The following is a 23,508-nucleotide window of genomic DNA, read 5'->3' as shown; positions in this document are numbered from 1 at the left end:
TGATGTGTTATTATTTCGTGAAACTGGTACCTAAACATGGTGTAGCTCCTCCTCTCAATGCAAGTTCTTCTACAGCAGGAATACAATTTATGTATTCCTTCAAAATATAAAATCTGTCAAGAAACCGACGCACTTTTTTTTTTTTACTGTCATTAAAAGTGTGTTTATGTCCAATTTGTGTTGAGCTGTTTGAAAAAGCACAATGTTTAAAAACTAATTGTTCAGTCACTGTAATAGAAACTTGAAAATGATCTTACACTTATTCCATCCATCCATTTCCTACCGCTTGTCCCTTTTAGGGTCGCGGGGTACACTTATTAATGACAAAAAATTATATCCATTTGCAATTAATCATGATTAATTCTGAGTTAACTATCAACCAAATTGCGATTAATCTAGATAAAACATTTCAATGATTTGGCAGGCCTAATTTTTACCTTTCTTCCATCACCTCATCCTGGTTTACAAATGTTTACGCTGTGTGTGAATGCATACATGTGACATTTGATGACGTTATGACGTCTGTGTTGAGTGAACAGTGAAAAGTTCCTAGCTGGGTTTGTCGCTACCAGAAGGAATGAACCATTTTGTATTTTGACAAGGGGTTCTTGCAGATTAATTCTATCTAAACATTAAGATGTCGTAATTTTATAACCAAAAGAAAACCTTTTCGAATCTTTCCAAAAGCCAAGGCCATGATCATGTGCTCCCCTCCAGTGGTTGTGACCTTAAACAACTGCACACTGCTGCAAAACAACTAAGAAGCATCAAATAGAGCTAATTAAAGACTTCTGTTACAGCGTCGTCACTTTGTTTTTCCCCATCCCGTATAACTAACCTCAACGCCTGACAGAACCGTTCAAGCTAATATCCCAACAACAACATCGAGCATGCGCTTTGTCCTTCCGGATCTCAGCTGTTCATTAAGTCCGCAGGCTGACTGAGACGACGACCCGTCCTCCTAATAAGCCCAGCACTGACAATCCTCCAACGTCACACTTTTCTTTACCAGCTAAACTTTTATCGCTTAATAGGTCCCCGCGGGCCCGCTAGCATCCCTAAAATCTTTCAGAAAGTAAACAATGCATGTGTTGGCTGCATGGCCATTTTTACTCCTACGGGTTCAAAGCCAAGACCGTTCAATCGGACGCCCTACAACAAATAGCGCGAGCTCGGGTGAAGCTAATTAATCTTCCTGCTCGCTATCCGTGACCTTTCCATTTGCATTTAGCAAATGTGTTTGGCTCAGATTACGAGGAGTAACACCATAAAACCTCCCTTAAATTGCAAAGTCGACGCAATAAACAGTGCGGCGCTCCGGCAACCCAATGGTTTCCCAAGGCGCTCCACAGGGCTGACTTCAAGGTCCACCTCACTTGTGCCCAAATATGTAAGCTGGCTTTTAAATAGTTTGGTTATTTGTGTTGGCGGGTCACCAACGACTTCAAAACAGTATGCAAAACACCTGCAAAATGCAACAATCTCTAAAGTGGAACAGAGCCAAAAAGTAGCACAATTTGGAATTAAACCAAAATTGACTTTTAACAAGCAACAGGGATTCGTTCCTCAAGACCAAACTCACACGCATTACAAACATAGCAGCTAAAATCATCGGCATACCCACACCCAACATTTCAGATCCAAACCACAGGTCCATCATTCGACTGGCAAACACAATAGTCCAGGATATGACTCACCCACTACACCAATACATCATCCCACTACCATCAGGGCGCAGGTACAGAACTATGGCTAGGGCCCGCCTCGGGAAAAGCCTTATCCCTGCAGCTATAGCCGTCCTAAACGACCTGTCTGACAAGCCTGTAAATGTGTTGGTCATGTATGATGTCTTTTTTTTATTATGTCCGTGATCTGTAATGTCTATTGTTTAAATGTACGGCAGTGAAAATGAATTTCCTCAACGGGGACCAATAAATCTAAATCAAATCAAGTTTTTAATGTTTTAATTTGAGAAACACGGCGGTGAAGGAAATTTAATTGTGAAATGTATTCCAAAAAAATAATTATTTTGGTTAGGTCCATTTGTTTTACAATGGAATTGTGTACATTATAACATGCTTTAAAGAGGAACTGCACTTTTTGGGGGGGAATTTTGCCTAACGTTCAAAATCGTGAAAAAAGACAAGAAGACAAAAGGTTGTTTTTTTTGCATTCTAACTTGGAAAAATTGGATCCTTCTAAGTGGCTAGCAATGCAGCTAATGGGAGCAATCCATTCTCTAAATCACTTTAAAACTACATTCAAAAACCGCCAACAATACTTAATTCACGTTCCGTAACCTGTATAATAACCAAACTGTAGCGACATTGTTATTGTAGGAGTGAACACTGAGGACATTTTTATCTAGCGTACTAACACATCGGCGTGCTACGGTATTAGCCGTAAAAGCCAGCTAAGGCGAGAGATAAGCTAGCTTCTATGTCAGCATCCGAATCACGTTTGAGTTTGTAATGCACAACACAATGCGATAAGACACCAATCTGTATTGACTTATTAGTACATCATTAACAAACATATTACAGTATCTGTAAAGTATTAGCCCACATTTCATGTTTTGTTTGTACACAGCTAGTTCGACAGTGTATGCACTGTAGTTGTGATAACACGCATGACATGCTGTGTGGATCATAATCAATATAAAGTGTGACTCACTCGATGGACAATTGTGCGTTTAGTCCACTTTGCTCGGGACATTTCCAGTTTACTTTGGGTAAGCACGCCATTTATGTCGACTTAGCTTGGCTCCAAGTTCCACATTTGCAGCTTCAATCTACTCTCAGATTTCGTCTGCTCCAACTTTTCAGCCTTTTTACGTGCTGGTTTCTAAAAGCAGCAGTTCATCCTCCATATATTTGGTTTAAAAAAGATAAGGTTGTGAATCCTCATTTGTCTAATAATAGTCTTCTTCGTCGTCCATAACGTCTGCCATGACTAGAAGACAAAGGTGTTTATTTTCGGAAGTGGCAACATTCCCAAAAAACTGCAGTTCTCCTTCAAAGTAGAAGTGTACCGATACAACCTTTTAATTTCTGATAAGATACAGATATTGGTTTCTGTAACAAAATGTCGTTCTTATCTGTGCTGTAAAGTTCAAATTTGAATGACAATAAAAAGGAAGTCTAAGTCTAAGTCTTATCCGATACGATATCAACGGGAATCATACAAACTTTTATTGTTTTGTAGTGTGGAATGTTAGAAAAAGGTTTGATCAAGTGAAATTAGTCAAACAGAGAACAGTGGTAGGTATCAAACATATTAAACTATTATAAACCTTTTGGAATGGACTTATTCTGTCCTTAACTTAAAGTGGATTGGTATTTATTTGGCAACGCCTAGTGGCCCCAATAATTCATGAAGTTAGGCTCGGACACGTTTGTTACTGAATACTTTCTAATACCCTTTGTATGACTTTGTAAGTAATATGCACATATCTATATTATATATATATATATATATATATACATACTTATACAGCACCCCACGTGACCCCGTAAGGGACAAGCGGTAGAAAATGGATGGATGGATGGATGGATTGTTTAAACTGACAAATGTACTGTTTTAGACAAAACTATTGTTCAATTAGGACACTTATTAGCTTGAGTGTTATTGTGTGCTGAGCTGTTGTGTAGCTGCGAGGTCCCACTGTATTAATGATACTGTATTTATATTCAGTGACATTCTATTTATGATATTGCATTTATATTTCATGATATTGTATTCATATTGCATTATGATATTTCATGGTACAATACTTAAATTGTATTTATGTTTTTTGACGTGATTTTACTGTATTTATGACATTTTATGACACTATGTTATTGTATTTATGATATTGAATTCATGATGATTTACAATATTGTATCGATGATACGTTTCATATTATATGATATTCATGTTATTATTACCATGATATTGTATTGATGATATTGTATATAAATACTGTATATTGTATCTATGATATAGTATTCGTGATATTTTATGACATTGAATTTTTGTTATTGAATTGCTATTTATGTTATTGAATATATAATACTGTATGTATGATATTTCAAGATATTGTAATTAGAGATGTCCGATAATATCGGCCTGCCGATATTATCGGCCGATATATGCGTTAAAATGTAATATCGGAAATGATCGGTATCGTTTTTTTTATTATCGGTATCGTTTTTTTTGTTTTGTTTTTTTTTGTTGTTTTTTTATTAAATCAACATAAAAAACACAAGATACACTTACAATTAGTGCACCAACCCAAACAACCTCCCTCCCCCATTTACACTCATTCACACAAAAGGGTTGTTTCTTTCTGTTATTAATATTCTGGTTCCTACATTATATATCAATATATATCAATACAGTCTGCAAGGGATACAGTCCGTAAGCACACATGATTGTGCGTGCTGCTGGTCCACTAATAGTACTAACCTTTAACAGTTAATTTTACACATTTTCATTCATTACTAGTTTCTATGTAACTGTTTTATATTGTTGTACTTTCTTTTTTATTCAAGAAAATGTTTTTAATTTATTTATCTTATTTTACTAATTTTTTTAAAAAGGACCTTATCTTCACCATACCTGGTTGTCCAAATTAGGCATAATAATGTGTTAATTCCACGACTGCATATATCAGTATCGGTTGATATCGGTATCGGTAATTAAAGAGTTGGACAATATCGGAATATCGGATATCGGCAAAAAGCCATTATCGGACATCCCTAATTGTAATGTTATTGTTCATGTCTTATGATATTTATGATATTGTAACTTTCACATTGTATCGAATATATTGTATTTATGATTTGGTATTCATAATTTTGTATGTATGATATTGCATTTATGATGTGTTTATGATATTGTATTAATTACTTTTATTTATGGTGTTGTGTTGTTGTTACGACGTTTATGATGTCGTGTTTATGATATTGTATTTATGCTTCTTGTACTCTCCCTTCTTTGGGTGCATTTTGCTGACACAGCAGCATTCTTCCATCAAACATGAAATAATCAACAGGAGCTGCTTTGCAGATAGCCAACAGGAAGTAAAAGGTTAAAGAAAAGAGTGTTAAAAATATTTTGCTGAGCTTTCAAGGTGAGATTTCCTTGCAAAAGTCTCTGAGGGAATCTCCTTGACTTGGGGGAATCTTTAACAAGCAGGTGTCCTTCTGCGATCCTCTTAAAGTGAGTCACCAGGTGAATGGAGCACATTTGCACGGCGAGACATTTGGATCTGCACAGTCTGAAGGTGAAAGGTCAGCATTTCCAACGTCCAACTATAATGCGCTTTGATCAACCCATCAATCAATCAGACGCTTCATTTTGCATCCTACCTAGCAGGACTTGTGGGACTGGCTCAATGTGGGGAAGAGCCTTTTCTGGTCCCTGGTTGAATTTGGTGTGGAAGAACCTGACAAACGGTTGACCTCTGACCTCATAGATGGACAAAGAAAAAGCTCTGAAGCTCTAAAAGTGAATGGATTGTTAAGAATGCTTCAATTAATGCCACTATTCAATTAACAACAGAGTACTCTAGGGTTTGAGTTTGAGTTTGAGTTTGAGTTTATTTCGAACATGCAAGCATACAACATAATACATCACAATTTCCAGTTTCTTTTCAACATGTTCGAAAAGGAGTAGGAAGAAGCAGAGCTTATTTAATCCTACCCCTTTTCTTTACATAACAGTTGCTAAAACTTTTTGTTCACTTCCTGTTCACAATTTTTTCACAATAAACTCCATAAGTAATTACAATAAAAATAAATAAATAAATAATAGTAATAATTTAATAATAATAATTGGTGAAGTAAGTCATATTTCATATGATGAGATAAGTAAGATTACTTTAAGAATGATTGAATGGATGGATGAAATAAATTGAGAATGTTTGTCATGGTTCTTCTTCTTTGTACTTTGTAAACACTTTAAGTTTGAAGAGTTTCTTGAAGTGGATCATATTAGTACATTGTTTGATTGCTTTGCTTAATCCATTCCATAATTTAATTCCACATACTGATATACTGAAGGTCTTAAGTGTTGTACGTGCAAACAAATGTTTTAAATTACGTTTTTCTCTAAGATTATATTTCTCCTCTTTTTTTGAGAAGAATTGTTGTATATTCTTGGGTAGCAGGTTATAGTTTGCTTTGTGCATAATTTTAGCTGTTTGCCAATTCACTATGTCGTGGAATTTCAGTATTTTTGATTCAATAAATAAAGGGTTTGTATGTTCTCTATATCCAACATTATGTATTATTCTAACTGATCTTTTTTGTAACACCGTTAATGAATGAAGTGTACTTTTGTAATTATTTCCCCATATTTCTACACAGTAGCTCAGATATGGTAACACTAGTGAGCAGTAGAGAATATGAAGGGATTTTTGGTCTAGAACATGTTTTGCTTTATTCATTATTGACGTGTTTCTTGCAACTTTATGTTGTATATTTTTTACGTGAGATTTCCAGTTCAATTTATCATCAATCATTATACCTAGAAATTTGGTTTCGTTTACTCTTTCAATTTCTATTCCGTCTATTTGTATTTGTGTTTGACTTTGGCAGGTAAAATGGCTCAAAACATTGGCCGTGGCTGTAGGCAACCTCCTGATGGAGTTTTTTTATTAACCCCACAAGATGAATGAAAAAAAAAACTCGCTAATTAATGGCGGCAGTCAATCTACAAAATGTAATGTTAAAAAGCAGTGGTTGCCTAGTTACGGCTGTAGGAAACTTCCTGATGTAGTTTTTCGAATTAACTCCACAAGATGGATAAATAAAACACGCTCCAATTAACGCCTCTAATAAATTAAACGCAGACTGTTATTGTCCACCTACAAAAGGTAACATTAAAAAGCATTGGGAGGTCTAACTTTGGCTGTAGGCAACCTCCTGCTCTAGTAGTTTTTATGTTTAACCCCACAAGACGGATAATTAAAAACACTCCAATGAACGCCTCTATTCAATTAAACGCAGACTCTGATGTAGTGCTTCTTCTACACAATGAAATGCTAAAAAGCATTGGCATGCATAGCTGTGGCTGTAGGCAACCTCTTAATGTGTTTTCTCTAATGAACTCCACCAGGCGGCTGCATTTGAAATATGCTCAGTAACGAGTATCGAGCAGCTTCACCTCGCTCTTAAAATCGACCGCGTTCAAACCTCACCAGCTCTTTTCTCACGGCAATCAGCATCGAAACAGGAGTTCAGAACATTCACAGCAGTGAGAGTGAGTCTATTCCCCCGTCCCAATACTTCTGTCCAAATGGTGGACAATGATGTGTTCTATTTTTTTTTTTTTTTAAACCCAAATATTTCAGAGAGCTAATTCTCCTTTTGTCGCCGGGACGGGAGATGGAATGGAATGGGATGCTGTTGCTAGGAGACGGCCGTCACAGTCTGGTGATGGAGAGCAGGGGACGATGCTGCTCTCTCACCGACCCAACCCCGACTTTGCCATGGTGCGACTGACCGAGTGAGAGTGAGTGCAATGTTACTAATATTAGCAATAATAATATTAAGGACCCTGAAAACTTAGCGTCACCCCCCCCGGCAATAAAACTGTCAAAGGCGGCAATCAAACCAGCATGAATTATTCAGTCGCCAAAACAAGGCGCACATAATCATTTAATGACTTCCTCCGCGGTCTTAGGTGAGCAAAACTTCCCATCTGGGGGGAAATTGGGCCGTTTGTCTTTGAACATCAGCGCTGCTCTTCAGCTTTAATAGGAAAAAAATAACTTTAATGGGAAAAAAAACCCCTCCAAGAATCCATCAGCAGCAGCAGAAGAAGGAAGAAGATTAGACGATGAACAGTGAATACAACTTTTCTTATGCTAAGAAGCAGCTGCGCTTCTTCTTCTTACAGAATCTTATTCTGCAGGTGGAGGCTCTGACAAGGGTGTGTGTGTGTGTGTGTGTGTGTGTGTGTGTGTGTGTGTGTGCGTGCGTGCGTATGCTTGTTTTTATACCCTTCCTGAGACATCGACAAGGAAAAGTACCTTCCATATGAGGACCCGTGAGGGATTGTTCAAATTGACTGTGTGTCGGTTTTAAAAGTGCTCCCCCTCTGGCCAACATATGTAATAACAAGTGTGTGTAAGAAATTGAAATGCGCCCCCTTTGGCCAAAGTCAATCAAACAATTAAAGTAAATATGTATATAGAGACATACTGTAATAACTTGAAGTAAATAATGAAGATTTAAAAACCAATTACAAACAAAAAATAAAAAATAAAATAAAATAAAAATAAATATATAAATAAATAATAATAATAATAATAACAATAATTAATTAATTAATTAATTAATTAACTAATAGCAGTTAACAGACTTTTTTCTTATAAAATTGGGAACAATTTCTTATATTCTTTTCTGTAATATTGCAAGATTTTCTCATAAAATGATTACTTTTTCATGTCAAATTATTACTTTTTAATGCAAAATGGTGACATTTGTCTTATAAAATTCTGACTTGTATCACAATATTGCCAATTTACCTACTCAGTGGCCTAGTGGTAAGAGTGTCCGCCCTGAGATCGGTAGGTTGTGAGTTCAAACCCCAGCCGAGTCATACCAAAGACTATAAAAATGGGACCCATTACCTCCCTGCTTGGCACTCAGCATCAAGGGTTGGAATTGGGGGTTAAATCACCAAAAATGATTCCCGGGCGCGGCAACGCTGCGGCCCACTGCTCCCCTCACCTCCCAGGGGGTGATCAAGGGGATGGGTCAAATGCAGAGGACAAATTTCACCACACCTAGTGTGTGTGTGACAATCATTGGTACTTTAACTTTAACTTTAACTTTAATTTTTCTGTTGTTTTTGTAAAATTATGCCATTTTTTGAGTAAAACGATGACTGTCACAATTTTGCCAAGTGAAATTCCGATTATTATTATAATATTGGTAACATTTTAAAGCTTTCTTTTAAAAAATTGACTTTTGTCACGTAAAATTAAGATTCTTTTCATAAAATTGCCAAAATTCTACGCTTTTCCTTTAAAATTTGGACTGTCATTGAGTAAAATTCCAACTTTCAACATAATATTGCACATGTGTTCAGTTTTTCTTGTATCATTTTGACTTGCGTTGTGTAAAATGACAACTTGTATTATAACACTGCCAAAATTCAAAGTTATTCTTGTGAAATTGAGACCTTTATCTTGTGAAATTCCAACTGACTTTTCACGACAAGCATTTTTATATTTACATAGTTTGTATATAGTATTAATGTTGTAAATACAAATCTTTACATATCTAGAAAGGGTGGTCCTAAAGAGGTAGGCATTTTTCAGAGGTCTCAAGAAGGTAACAAATACAAGAATGTGTGCGCGTGCGTGCGTACGTGCGTGCGTCACCCACAAAACCAGCTACCCTGGCATGAAAACAAGAATAAAAGTTTGACAAGAAGCAGAAGAAGAAGAGTACGTCCTGTCACCAGCTGCTAATTAAGCCCAAATGTCAGCTGAGCCACTGCTGTTGTTACTGCACTCTCTCAGCTGTCGACCAAAACATGTTTTTGTGTCTCTTTCACGCACGCACACACACACACACACACACACACACACACACACACACACACACACACACACACACACACACACACACACACACACACACACACACACCCTATCCTCCACCTGCATGCGGAAGCAACACACACTTAAACAGGTTTATTAAGCAGACAATGCAAAACAACCAAAGCAAGACTAAAACATATTTATGACTTTTTTATATTGTTCTTCCAATCAGATCTATATTTCACATGGTTTTAATTAAATGTATTAGGTAAATCGTATTTTCACTTTTTAATTTAATTCAAATGTTGATACGGTTTTATTTTTCTCATTATTTATTATGATATATTATCATATTTTACGCTAAGCCAGTTGAGATAGGCTTCAGCTTACCAGTGACCTGCATGAGGATAAGATACTGAGAAAATGAATTCATTAATTTTGTTTTGTTGTACAGCAAAGGTAATTAACCTAATGATGTGATATGCAGCGCCGTGTCCAGACTTTTGTTTCAAGGACACCTAGTTCTGCACCCATAAAACAGTCAGTCTACCCCAGGAGCAGCTGTGGCTACTTTACTATAGTAGTTCACCACGGTTACCACCACCAAGTATGCATACTCCTTGCAATAGCTCGTTGAGAAATGTTGTTCTTAAATTGTTGGACAATTTGCTCACACATTTGTTCACAAAGTGGTGACCTGTCAGATTAATTGTATCTAAGTAATCACAAAACTTTGTGTTTCAATGAGTTCCCGGCGAGCAGACAAAAGCTGTCTTTGATCTTACCAATCAAAAGGCTTGTAAGATGGGAAGCGACATGAAGGCGTCGGTTTCTTTGATGTATTGTAATCCACAGGAAGATTTTGTCTTGACCCGAGATCTCCAAAGCGGAGAGGAGGCAGGGCCTGACCCCCCTCCAGGCACCTTTTCTTTGAACTGTTTTGTGACCAAAGGCAGCGGCTGTTTACGACCCCCTTCCTTTAGAAACAGCTGTTGCCATGTAATCAGGGAAAGTCCAATACAAGAGGAGGCGTACAATCTTTCGTCAGAGTGTGGTGGGAGCCCAGACGTTTCTCCTCAATTGAGCCAAATTTTATCTGTCTCTGTTTGGTTCCTTGCTTCTTTGTCTGTTTAATAGATGTCATCAGTGTTTGAACCTGACAGACCCTCGCCCCATCCTTGTTTGTGAATGACTGAGCATTTCATGGAAGCTGCTTGTATACCCAATCATGGCACCCACCTGTTCCCAATTAGCCTGTTCACCCTTGGGATATTCCAAATAAGTGTTTGATGAGCATTCCTCAACTTCCTCAGTCTTTTTTGCCACTTGTGCCAGCTTTTTTGAAACATGTTGCAAATGAGCTAATACTTTCAAAAAATAACAAAGTTTTCCATTTCAACCAGTAAATATCTTGTCTTTGCAGTCTATTCAATTGAATATGGGTTGAAAAGGATTTCCTTGTATTTTGTTTTTATTTACGATTTACACAACGTGCCAACTTCACTGGTTTTGGGGGTTTGTAAAATTGCAACATTCATAAATCTTTCTTTAAATTTAAACCGATTAGGTCCCCATTCAAATCCACTCTTTACATTGCTAGCAACAGAATAAATTAAAATACGACACACTGCGGTTTTAAGAGTAGTTGCGGAACAAATGAGTGACCTGGACTGAGCAGAACTAGAATCACAGTGGAATGACAAAAGATGGCGGGACTGAAATAACGTTCAAAACAGATGAGCGCGCCTGTTCTTGTGTTGGCAGGCAAACACTTTCAACACACTTGTGTAAAAAAAAATATATATTGTACCGTAAAATGACTTGTTTAGTGAAGGACCACGGACGCCTGGAACCTGGCTGCTCATCATTGGTCATCATCAATCAAAAAAGATTGCCTGCCACCCATATGTGCATGCTGATTAAGATTGCCCTCCACTACAATATGAAGTATATACAATACAACTCTGAATATTAAAGACCTACTGAAATGAAATTGTCTTATTTAAACGGGGACAGCAGGTCCATTCTATGTGTCATACTTGATCATTCGGGAGATACTTGATCATCATGTGATATTGCCATATTTTTGCTGAAAGGATTTAGTAGAGAACATCAACGATAAAGTTCGCAACTTTTGGTCGCTGATAAAAAAAGCCTTGCCTGTACCGGAAGTAGCGTGACGTCACAGGTTGTGGAGCGCCTCACATCTGCACATTGTTTACAATCATGGCCAACAGCAGCGAGAGCGATTCGGACCGAGCAAGCGACGATTTCCCCATTAATTTGAGCGAGGATGAAAGATTCGTGGATGAGGAAAGTGAGAGTGAAGGACTAGAGGGCAGTGAAAGCGATACAGATAGAGAAGATGCTGTGAGAGGCGGGTGGGACCTGATATGCAGCTGGGAATGACTAAAACAGTAAATAAACACAAGACATATATATACTCTATTAGCCACAACACAACCAGGCTTATATTTAATATGCCACAAATTAATCCGCATAACAAACACCTCCCCCCTCCCGTCCATATAACCCGCCTATACAACTCAAACACCTGCACACCACACTCAATCCCACAGCCCGAAGTACCGTTCACCTCCGTAAAGTTCATACAGCACATATATTTCCCCAAAGTTACGTACGTGACATGCACATAGCGGCACGCACGTACGGGCAAGCGATCCAATGTTTGGAAGCCAAAGCTGCGTACTCACGGTAGCGCGTCTGCTATCCAACTCAAAGTCCTCCTGGTTGTGTTGCTGCAGCCGGCCGCTAATACACCGCTTCCCCCCTACAGCTTTCTTCTTTGCTGTCTTCATTGTTCATTGAACAAATTGCAAAAGATTCACCAACACAGATGTCCAGAATACTGTGGAATTTTGCGATGAAAACAGACGACTTAATAGCTGGCCACAATGCTGTCCCAATATGTCCGCACAATCCGTGACGTCACACGCAAACGTCATCATACCGAGCTGTTTTCAGCAGAATATTTTGTGGGAAATTTAAAATTGCACTTTACTAATCTAACCCGGCCGTATTGGCATGTGTTGCAATGTTAAGATTTCATCATTGATATATAAACTATCAGACTGCATGGTCGGTAGTAGTGGCTTTCAGTAGGCCTTTAAGAGTATGTGAACCATTCCTTCGCTATTTACTTCCCTGACGACCACCCTAAAGTTTTGTAATCCATCAGAAATATCAAGCCATACATTTTCTATCGATGTCCCTCAAGCAACTAAAATGCATCAAACATGTCCAAGTGTGGAGATTGTTTTGCATATTATCCATCAGGCTGAGTAAATTGGTTACATTGGTGTATTTTTTAATTGTGTATGTTACTATTAGACATTTATTGTAATGTCCACATAGTTCAGTGGGCACGTTTTGTCTCACATGTTTTAACATCCTGTGTTGGTTTTTGCTTATTTGGATCATGAGTTGGAAAGGTTGTCCCAATGTATACCAACATGATGAGTCTATGCATGTCTCTCATAATTGCACCCAATAGGTGACGTATCAAATATCAATGTTTATCAATTTATGTATTAAAAGTACATTTAGGACAATCCGTGCAGTTTGGGGACCCCCAGATTAAGCAATTATTTGGCGGTACGTGAACCACAGTTCGAAAACATGGCTTCAAATTGTTCTGCCTCTGAATGGAATGGCACGTGGGGCGGCTTGTCAGATTCTACGCCACACCACCCTCAAGACATGCCACTGGTAAAATTTGAGGGCCTATCTAATTATTTTATGTTAAATGTTGTATTATTAATAATAATATTAGATTTTTTACTAAGGGTGTCCCAATACAACTTAATGATACGGATATGCAGCAGGAAACAGCGTGCAGGTAAAAAAAGGTATTTTATCTAAGAACAGATGAGTGCAACAGGAAAATCACTGAATTATAGGGAAGGCTCTGCAATCCAAAATAAACTATACAGGCTATAAAGTAACCAAACAGAAATGTTTACCAACATGAAGCATTCCCAAAAAAAACAATGTTCCGACACCAGCAACAGCTGAACTTAAAATAGTCTTAATAGCAAACAGGTAACAGGTGAGCTGCCAAACAACGTCAAGGGGGTGCATAACCAAAGTGACAGGAAGTGCAACCAAAACAAAAGCACAAAACAGGAACTAGGACGCTAAAGACAAAAAAACAACAGCAAATTCAAAATAAGACATGATCTGCTGTGAACAGATCATGTCCCCAACAACCCCCCGGTGGTGGTGGTGGTGGGGGGGGGGGGTATTTTAATTTTTTTTTTTTTTTTTTTTTTTTTTTTTTTACATAAATAAATACAATCATGTGTGCTTACGGACTGTATCCCTGCAGACTGTATTGATCTATATTGATATATAATGTATATATTGTGTTTTTTATGTTGATTTCATTAAAAAATAAAAATAAAAAAAAAATTTTTTTTTTTTTTTTACATAAATAAATACAATCATGTGTGCTTACGGACTGTATCCCTGCAGACTGTATTGATCTATATTGATATATAATGTATATATTGTGTTTTTTATGTTGATTTCATAAAACAATAAAAAAAAAATAATAATAATAATTTCTTGTACGGCCCGGTACCAATCGGCCCGGTGGTTGGGGACCACTGCCCAACATAACGGATTCCAGACGCTCCAAAAACACCAACACATTCAAAATAAGACATAATCTGGTGTTAACAGATCATGACAGACTAAGTATTATACTGTACCAAAACCAATATTGACCTGATATGATATCAGCAGGAATCATACATTCATGTGTTATTTTGTAGTGTGGTATGTCAGAAAATGCTTGATTAAGTGACATTATGCAATTGTGGATATGAAAAGCACTAACCTGTTTATTATTTGTCTGGAATGGACTTATGCTGTCTTTTGGTTGAAATAAAGTGGTAATTATTTTTTTAAATTAAGCTTATGACCCACTGAATTGAATAATGCGGGCACGTTTGTTACTGGATACTTTTTCATACGTTTCTGCCTTGGAGACTTTCTATATGTAAGTAATATGTAACTATAATTATTTGATACATGTTTGAATTGACAAATATGCTGTTTTAGACCGTAATATTGTTTAATTAAGGACACCTATTACGAATGTCTAGCTTATGTGCTAGTGTGTGCTTAGCTGTTGTGTAGCTGCTAGCTCCTAGTAGCCTATTTACCTTTTTGTGAATGACTTGATTAAAATAGAGGAAAATACTACCCACCTTGTGTGCTTATTGGAGGACATTTAGGTGTTAACTGTCTGTCCAGCTGTGCAAAAGTAAAGGACTGCTTGTATTGGAGGGCTTCTATCGGAAAATTCAGATACAAGTTGATATAATCCATTACTTGTTTGTTTTTGTTTTTTTCTGATATCAGACCAATATCCACACTGCAAAAACTGAAATCTAAGTAAGATTAAATATCTCAAATAATGGTTTTATTTGCTTATTTTCTGTCTGATAAGATAATTCTTCTCACTAAGCAGATTTTATGTTAGTGTTTTACTTGTTTTAAGGGTTTTGGTCTTAGATTATCTCAGTAAGATATTACAGCTTGTTGCTGAGATTTGATGACCTATATTGAGAAAAAGCTGCGTCAGCAACACTTACAAGTATAAAACTACTTTTTTAAAGTAATCATTTCTTATTTCAAGCATAAAAAAAAAAATCACGACTTTGTCACAATTGTGTCTCATATAAAAACAGATGACAGCCAAATGAACTTTGCTGTTTTATTTTCAATGAAACAATAGAAAATAGGTACTCTTATAGTAGTACAGTTGTTATTAGTGAGAATATACTTATTTTAAGGTACTTTTGGGTTTATTGAGGTAAGCTAATTTTACTTGTTTTGGAAAGTCTTGACAAGCCAAACTTTCTTGTTCTATTGGCAGATAATTTTGCTTATTTCAAATAAAATATTCCAAATTTTTGTATTTTTTTTTTCTTGTTTTTGAACACTGGCTTTTTGCAGTGCAAGATTAATATCAGATCTGGTAACCCCTATTGTTTATGATTTTGTTGTCCCCCCCTCACCCCCCTGCCGTTGTGTCCATTATATGTATTTAATGTAAATATGAAGTACTGAACATAATGATGTGCCTTTTGAGTCTCTAAAACTATTGTTTAAATTAAATGATTCTATTGTTACTGTATTCATTGTATTATGTTTTGTAATGTATGTTCCTATTCCTATTCCTATTTTAATCTAATATGGATTAATTCCACTGTATGCATGCGATTCAATATTTGTGTAATCAATCATTTAATCTCATTCGTAATTGTCATCATCATTCTTTTTTTTTCTTGTATTATTTGTAGTAATTTTATTTTCAAGTTTTATATTAATGACTGTGCTTATTTTCCTGATTGCATGTCATTCTATTTTAGAATGTACTTGTCCATGTACCAAGCAATGATCATTTTATGTCAACATACATTTTTTTTGGCCCAATGTTATTTTATTCATGATTACCAACTATAACATGATATTTTATTTTAATTTTGTGGCTTGTAAGTGTCTCGCGTTTAACGAGCACTACCCAAAAGGACTTTTTATCCCGTTTTTCCTGCCACATATTAAATCTTTATGGACTCTGCTGCGATGTGACGTGTTATTGGTGCCAAATAGCGCCATAAAAGTAATAGATGCTAATCTGCGATAGCGTTTTATGAAGTCCTTTGTTAATATCCTGTGCCTGCAAAGCTAATTGTACACTTTCAGGAGGATAACGCATCTTTTTTTTTTCTTGACATGCAACGTTCTCCAGACTTGTGGAAGTCCAAAGCAGCATGACCGCACTTACTGGTGAGCATGCAGGTAGAGGTGAGCTCTCGTCTCGAATTAAAGGCGATAAAAAGCCCTTTATCCGCCTTTACAAGCGGGAGGAACATAGTGTGTCTGGAGAGGAACATATAGAATCTTCTAATCATCAGCCGACAGCAGCCAGGAGCCTGCTGCTGATGGATGCCAACGCTGGCACTGCAGATAAGACGCTCGCAAATTGATGGAGGTGAGGATGCGGCGAGGAAGATGGAGGAGGAGGAAGGAATAGCCAAGTGTATAGGCGGCTTCGGTGTAGGGAAGAGGAAGCTGTGATTGACACCGTTCTGATAAGGCAAACGGTCGGGGACACGTTTTTAACAGCAAGACAGCGCTTTGTTGTACAGCCAATAGGACCAGCAGACAGCAGCATAACAGCCCACTTCAACTATTACTACCCTACTTTCCAAGCTATGGAGCGCACCGGTAATCATTTGCACCCTACAGATTTTAGAACTAAAAAATAGGTTTACATATATTAGCCGCACCAGACTATAAGCCGCAGATATACTGTAAACTGGTGCGAAAAATTATGTAAATGTTTAGTTACGAATAGAAATGTCCGATAATGGCTTTTTTGCCGATATCCGATATTACGATATTGTCCAACTCCTAATTACCGATTCCGATATCAACCGTTACCGATATATACAGTTGTGGAATTAACACATTATCATGTCTAATTTTGTTGTGATGCCCCGCTGGATGCATTAAACCAGGGGTGTCCAAAGTGCGGCCCGCGGGTATAACTGGGTATAACACATGGCCCACTGACAAAGCTTAACCTATTGTTACTATAACAATCTACAAGGTTAAGGTTGCTTCTCTTTCTTCCCCTCCATTTTTCTGCATTCTTTCGTATCTCAAGTTATCATTACGTATATGTATTGTTGCATTTGAACAATTGTATTGTTGATAATAAAGGTAAAGTACTGGTATTGTTTATTATCAATAGCACTATTTCTATTGGTATTCATATTGCTCCATTTTTAGTGTAATAATACTCATTGTCATTTCTGTATTTTTTTAAAAATTTTCGCTAACTGCTTATTTGCTATTACTTTTACCATCATATTTGTACATGTCGTATTTGCTGATGTTGCTCTGTTGTTGTTGTTGTTGTTGCTGTTGTGTTTGCTGTTGTTGTTTTTGTCTCTGTGTCTAATCCCCCTCTTGTCCCCACAATTCCCCCCTCTGTCTTCCTTTTTGTCTCTTTTTATCCCCTCCTGCTCCGGCCCGGCTGCACCAAATGATAATATAAATACATTTAATAAAGTCAAAATACAAGTAAGGCAACAAGAGAAGTATCCTACACTTCTCTTTTGTAAAGTAAATCTGAACAGCCGATATGGGCATCTACATCTGCTATATGATTTGCCCGAGAAGCTGGGCAGGACATTATTAAAAAAATAAAAAAAATAAAAAAAGTGCGGCCCGCGGGCCATTTGCGGCCCGCAGCTAATTGTTTACCACACATTCTGGAAATACTATTGTAAAAATAAACAAGAACATTAAAAAAAGTGGAATGAGGTGAAATCTAACGAGAAAATGTTGCAATGTTGACACAAAAGCTGCCGTGCAGGCTGTTTTTTTTTTCTTTTGTCTTTCTTCATTTTTCTTTTATTGCCATTGCTCAAAAAAAAAAAAAATAATGACAAAAAAATCCATGTTATAATGAATTATTTTCAGGGCTCCAATTACTTCAAATATTTCACTTTAAAATGTTTTATGTGGTAAATATTGCATATATTGTGTAGTAGCCATATAAAAACATCAAAGTTTTCTTTGACAAAAGCGCATAAAACAAACAAAATAATAGTTCCAGCATAAAATCGACAGATATATCTAAAGTTGATCTTGTAACTTAAGTGTTGAAAGTAAAAGAAAAACCTAATAAAAATGTATCACTTTATGAGTGGGGCACCTTTTGGATCCCAAATATATTTAGTGATTTTTTATTTATCTTTTCACTGTGATTACTCAAAAATATGAAATAATTAAAATCAATGGTGTCCTGCATTATTGATCTTTTAGGGCTCTAATTACCAAATACGGCATATTTCAGTTTTACTATAAAAAACCTAAGTTGTTTTTGACAGAAAAGCCATAAAACATTTTTTAAAATTTGTATTACTTTATATCAACTTGAAGTTATGTAATTATGTAAAATTATGTAAATGTTTAGTTACGAATAGAAATGTCCGATAATGGCTTTTTTGCCGATATCCGATATTCCGATATTGTCCAACTCCTAATTACCGATTCCGATATCAACCGTCACCGATATATACAGTTGTGGAATTAACACATTATCATGTCTAATTTTGTTGTGATGCCCCGCTGGATGCATTAAACCAGGGGTGTCCAAAGTGCGGCCCGCGGGCCATTTGCGGCCCGCAGCTAATTGTTTAGCGGCCCGCCACACATTCTGGAAATACTATTGTAAAAATAAACAAGAACATTAAAAAAAGTGGAATGAGGTGAAATCTAACGAGAAAATGTTGCAATGTTGACACAAAAGCTGCCGTGCAGGCTGTTTTTTTTTTCTTTTGTCTTTCTTCATTTTTCTTTTATTGCCATTGCTCAAAAAAAATAAAATAATGACAAAAAAATCCATGTTATAATGAATTATATTCAGGGCTCCAATTACTTCAAATATTTCACTTTAAAATGTTTCATGTGGTAAATATTGCATATATTGTGTAGTAGCCATATAAAAACATCAACGTTTTCTTTGACAAAAGCGCATAAAACAAACAAAATAATAGTTCCAGCATAAAATCGACAGATATATCTAAAGTTGATCTTGTAACTTAGGTGTTGAAAGTAAAAGAAAAACCTTATAAAAATGTATCACTTTATGAGTGGGGCACCTTTTGGATCCCAAATATATTTAGTGATTTTTTATTTATCTTTTCACTGTGATTACTCAAAAATATGAAATAATTAAAATCAATGGTGTCCTGCATTATTGATCTTTTAGGGCTCTAATTACCAAATACGGCATATTTCAGTTTTACTATAAAAAACCTAAGTTGTTTTTGACAGAAAAGCCATAAAACATTTTTTTAAATTTGTATTACTTTATATCAACTTGAAGTTATGTAATTATGTAAAATTATGTAAATGTTTAGTTACGAATAGAAATGTCCGATAATGGATTTTTTGCCGATATCCAATATTCCGATATTGTCCAACTCCTAATTACCGATTCCGATATCAACCATTATCGATATATACAGTTGTGGAATTAACACATTATCATGTCTAATTTTGTTGTGATGCCCCGCTGGATGCATTAAACCAGGGGTGTCCAAAGTGCGGCCCGCGGGCCATTTGCGGCCCGCAGCTAATTGTTTAGCGGCCCGCCACACATTCTGGAAATACTATTGTAAAAATAAACAAGAACATTAAAAAAAGTGGAATGAGGTGAAATCTAACGAGACAATGTTGCAATGTTGACACAAAAGCTGCCTTGCAGGCTGTTTTTTTTTTCTTTTGTCTTTCTTCATTTTTCTTTTATTGCCATTGCTCAAAAAAATAAAAATAATGACAAAAAATCCATGTTATAATGAATGGGACGGTTTAGCTCGCTTGGTAGAGCGGCCGTGCCAGCAACTTGAGGGTTGCAGGTTCGATCCCCGCTTCCGCCATCCTAGTCACTGCCGTTGTGTCCTTGGGCAAGACACTTTACCCACCTGCTCCCAGTGCCACCCACACTGGTTTAAATGTAACTTAGATATTGGGTTTCACAATGTAAAGCGCTTTGAGTCACTTGAGAAAAAGCGCTATATAAATGTAATTCACTTCACTTCACTTCAATTATTTTCAGGGCTCCAATTACTTCAAATATTTCACTTTAAAATGTTTTATGTGGTAAATATTGCATATATTGTGTGGTAGCCATATAAAAACATCAACGTTTTCTTTGACAAAAGCGCATAAAAACAAACAAAATAATAGTTCCAGCATAAAATCGACAGATATATCTAAAGTTGATTTTGTAACTTTAGTGTTGAAAGTAAAAGAAAAACCTAATAAAAATGTATCACTTTATGAGTGGGGCACCTTTTGGATCCCAAATATATTTAGTGATTTTTTATTTATCTTTTCACTGTGATTACTCAAAAATATGAAATAATTAAAATCAATGGTGTCCTGCATTATTGATCTTTTAGGGCTCTAATTACCAAATACGGCATATTTCAGTTTTACTATAAAAAACCTAAGTTGTTTTTGACAGAAAAGCCATAAAACTTTTTTTTTTAATTTATATTACTTTATATCAACTTGAAGTTAATATAGAGATTTACTGTAAGTGTTAAATAATTTAAAAAAAATAATAATCTGACTTATTTTTATTATTTTAATGACTGAGACCCTTTATGGTCCCCGGGACCCCTAAAGGTAAAATAAATAAAAAAATGCATATATTTTGCTATTGTTTGAAAATGAAAAATATCAAAATGGCCCCCACATGCTTTAATTTTTCTGTGTGCGGCTCTCAGTGGAAAAAGTTTGGACACCCCTGCATTAAACAATGTAACAAGGTTTTCCAAAATAAATCAACTCAAGTTATGGAAAAAAAAAATGCCAACATGGCACTGCCATATTTATTATTGAAGTCGCAAAGTGCATTATTTTTTTTTTAACATGCCTCAAAACAGCAGCTTGGAATTTGGGACATGCTCTCCCTGAGAGAGCATGAGGAGGTTGAGGTGGGCAGGGTTGGGGGGGCGGGGTTTCGGGGGTAGCGGGTAGCGGGGGGTGTATATTGTAGCGTCCCGGAAGAGTTAGTGCTGCAAGGGGTACTGGGTATTTGGTCTGTTGTGTTTATGTTGTGTTACGGTGCGGATGTTCTCCCGAAATGTGTTTGTCTTTCTTGTTTGGTGTGGGTTCACAGTGTGGCGCATATTTGTAACAGTATTAAAGTTGTTTATACGGCCCTCGGTGTGACCTGTATGGCTGTTGACCAAGTATGCATGCATTCACTTGTGTGTGTGAAAAGCCGTAGATATTATGTGATTGGGCCGGCACGCAAAGGTTTATTGGCGCTCTGTACTTCTCCCTACGTCCGTGTACCACTTCGTACAGCGGCGTTTTAAAAAGTCATACATTTTACTTTTTGAAACCGATACCGATAATTTCCGATATTACATTTTAAAGCATTTATCGGCCGATAATATCGGCAGTCCGATATTATTGGACATCTCTAGTTACAAACCTTAATTGTTTCCCACTGGTGCCTGTAACACAGCAGTAAAACGGATGATCAAACAAAACAGAAGTCATCGTCATGGACCCACTAGCTGTGGAAGCTAGCTTTCCAATCAGCTACACCAGGGGTGTCAAACTCATTTTAGATGGGGGGCCACATGGAGAAAAAACTACTCCCAAGTGGGCCGGACTGGTAAAATCCTGGCACGATAACTTCAAAATAAAGACAACTTCAGATTGTTTTCTTTGTTTAAAAATAGAACAAGCACATTCTGAAAATGTACAAATCATAATGTTGTTTTTTTTTTTACACTTACATGTTGCGGTTAATAGTATTCAATTTTTATTTGTCGTTATTTATATTTTCTGAATACATTTAATTTAATTAATTAAATTTAATGTTCATCAGTCAACTCATTGGTGTTAATTTTCAATATATCAAGATGAAAAAATTATATGAAAATCAAATTACAGTATGTTATTTATGTAGTTTGATCATTCTCCTCGACAGACATATGTAGCATCGTCTACAAAGATACAAATAATTGCTACTGCGACATCCAGTGGACACATTTAGAACAGCAGTTTCTTTCATTCAAAAATTTCAGGTACATTTTTATACTTAGCAAAACGCGGGCCATACGTTTGACACCCCTGAGCTAAACAGACTCAATAACTCTACGGTGACGTTTTGGTGATTTTACGAAACTGAAACAATACAAAAATAATACCATTGTAAGTTATTAATACTAACACAGACACTTGTCAAATGTGTTATTATATCCGCTAATGCCAATGACGCTACCTTGATTACATTACGATAGTACGTACAAATATCGATGAAAACTGTGACGATCTGTCACTTCACTTCTGGTCGTGGTTCCTTGTTTGGTGTTTGTTTCCTGTCGGGGCTCTTATTTTTGTTCCCCTTCCTGCATGTCTCCCTGAGCACTCGTTTCCCTCACTGATTGGCGGGCTAGCACACCTGGTTGCCGTTGCCAATCGAGCGGCTAGTTATATCTGCCTCCCCTGTTCGTCAGTGCTCGAGGATCGATTATGTTTAGGACCTTTGCATACATGACTGCTTCTCCCCATTTCGAGTATATTAAAAGACTCTTACCTGCACGTCGTTCTCCTGTTTCCTACATCTCGGGGTCACAACCGCCGAAAGCCATGCGAGTTCCTCACAGAAAACACTCCTACAGACATCACACATGGGACGGTTGAGTAAGTATGAATTGTTTTAGTTATATTGTAAAACTTACAAACGTTGCTTGGAGTGATGAATGAAGAATCCTTTCGAGCAAAAACATTATGCGTGACTAGTAGACGTAACGGGATATACCGTTGTGGAAGTCGCTTCCTAGCAGCTCCACTGTAGACACGGCACAAGAGCCAAGCGTGCAGGTTTAACAAAGTTTGAATGTTTCTAACAATAGCTTTCCAAAATGTTTTTCAGCATGCCGTGACGCTGCAGTCACTCCCAATCCTCTCTCCTGCTCTGCTCCCGGCCGCTTACTGTTAAAGACAACAGATGATTAGATTAACACGTACCACCTGTGCAATCTAATCACCTGCCAGCTGTGTCTCGCCGTCAGCACATGCCCCGCCCCTGCCCGCTGGTGCTCGTCCTCAGTACCATGGACAGCGGCGGTGACTTTTCCTCCTACAGGCAGCCCTGACTACACCTCGACCCCCCACAACCGTACTTCCGGTTAAAGGCACGGAATAGGAAGTACATTTTCACACAGCGTGTGCAAATAATAAAAATAGCATGCACCATGAGTGGGCGTGTTGCATGTGATCTACTAACAATGCGTTTTCGATTAAAAAGTGTAAAATAGTACTCACAAAACAGCGATGAGTGTCGATAAATCACATTGTGCGTGATAAATCATTATGTTTGCATTTTCTCCTCC

General features: G+C 36.9%; 1 long non-coding RNA gene across 1 annotated transcript in view; it reads right to left on the bottom strand.

Moving 5' to 3' along the window:
- Nucleotides 1-23,295, bottom strand: part of LOC133662687 (uncharacterized) — a 39,671-nt gene extending 16,376 nt beyond the window's left edge. Inside the window, exons 1-2 of the long non-coding RNA XR_009828136.1 lie at nt 22,855-23,295; nt 22,710-22,788 (exon numbers count right to left, since the gene is read on the bottom strand). This is a non-coding gene — a long non-coding RNA (uncharacterized LOC133662687). The remainder of the gene's footprint in view (nt 1-22,709; nt 22,789-22,854) is intronic.
- Nucleotides 23,296-23,508: the final 213 nt, after the last annotated feature.

Source organism: Entelurus aequoreus, linkage group LG12 (genome assembly GCF_033978785.1).
Source record: "Entelurus aequoreus isolate RoL-2023_Sb linkage group LG12, RoL_Eaeq_v1.1, whole genome shotgun sequence".
NCBI lineage: Eukaryota > Metazoa > Chordata > Actinopteri > Syngnathiformes > Syngnathidae > Entelurus > Entelurus aequoreus.
Note: the sequence above shows the minus strand (reverse complement) of the source record. Positions and strands in the feature narration are given on the sequence as shown.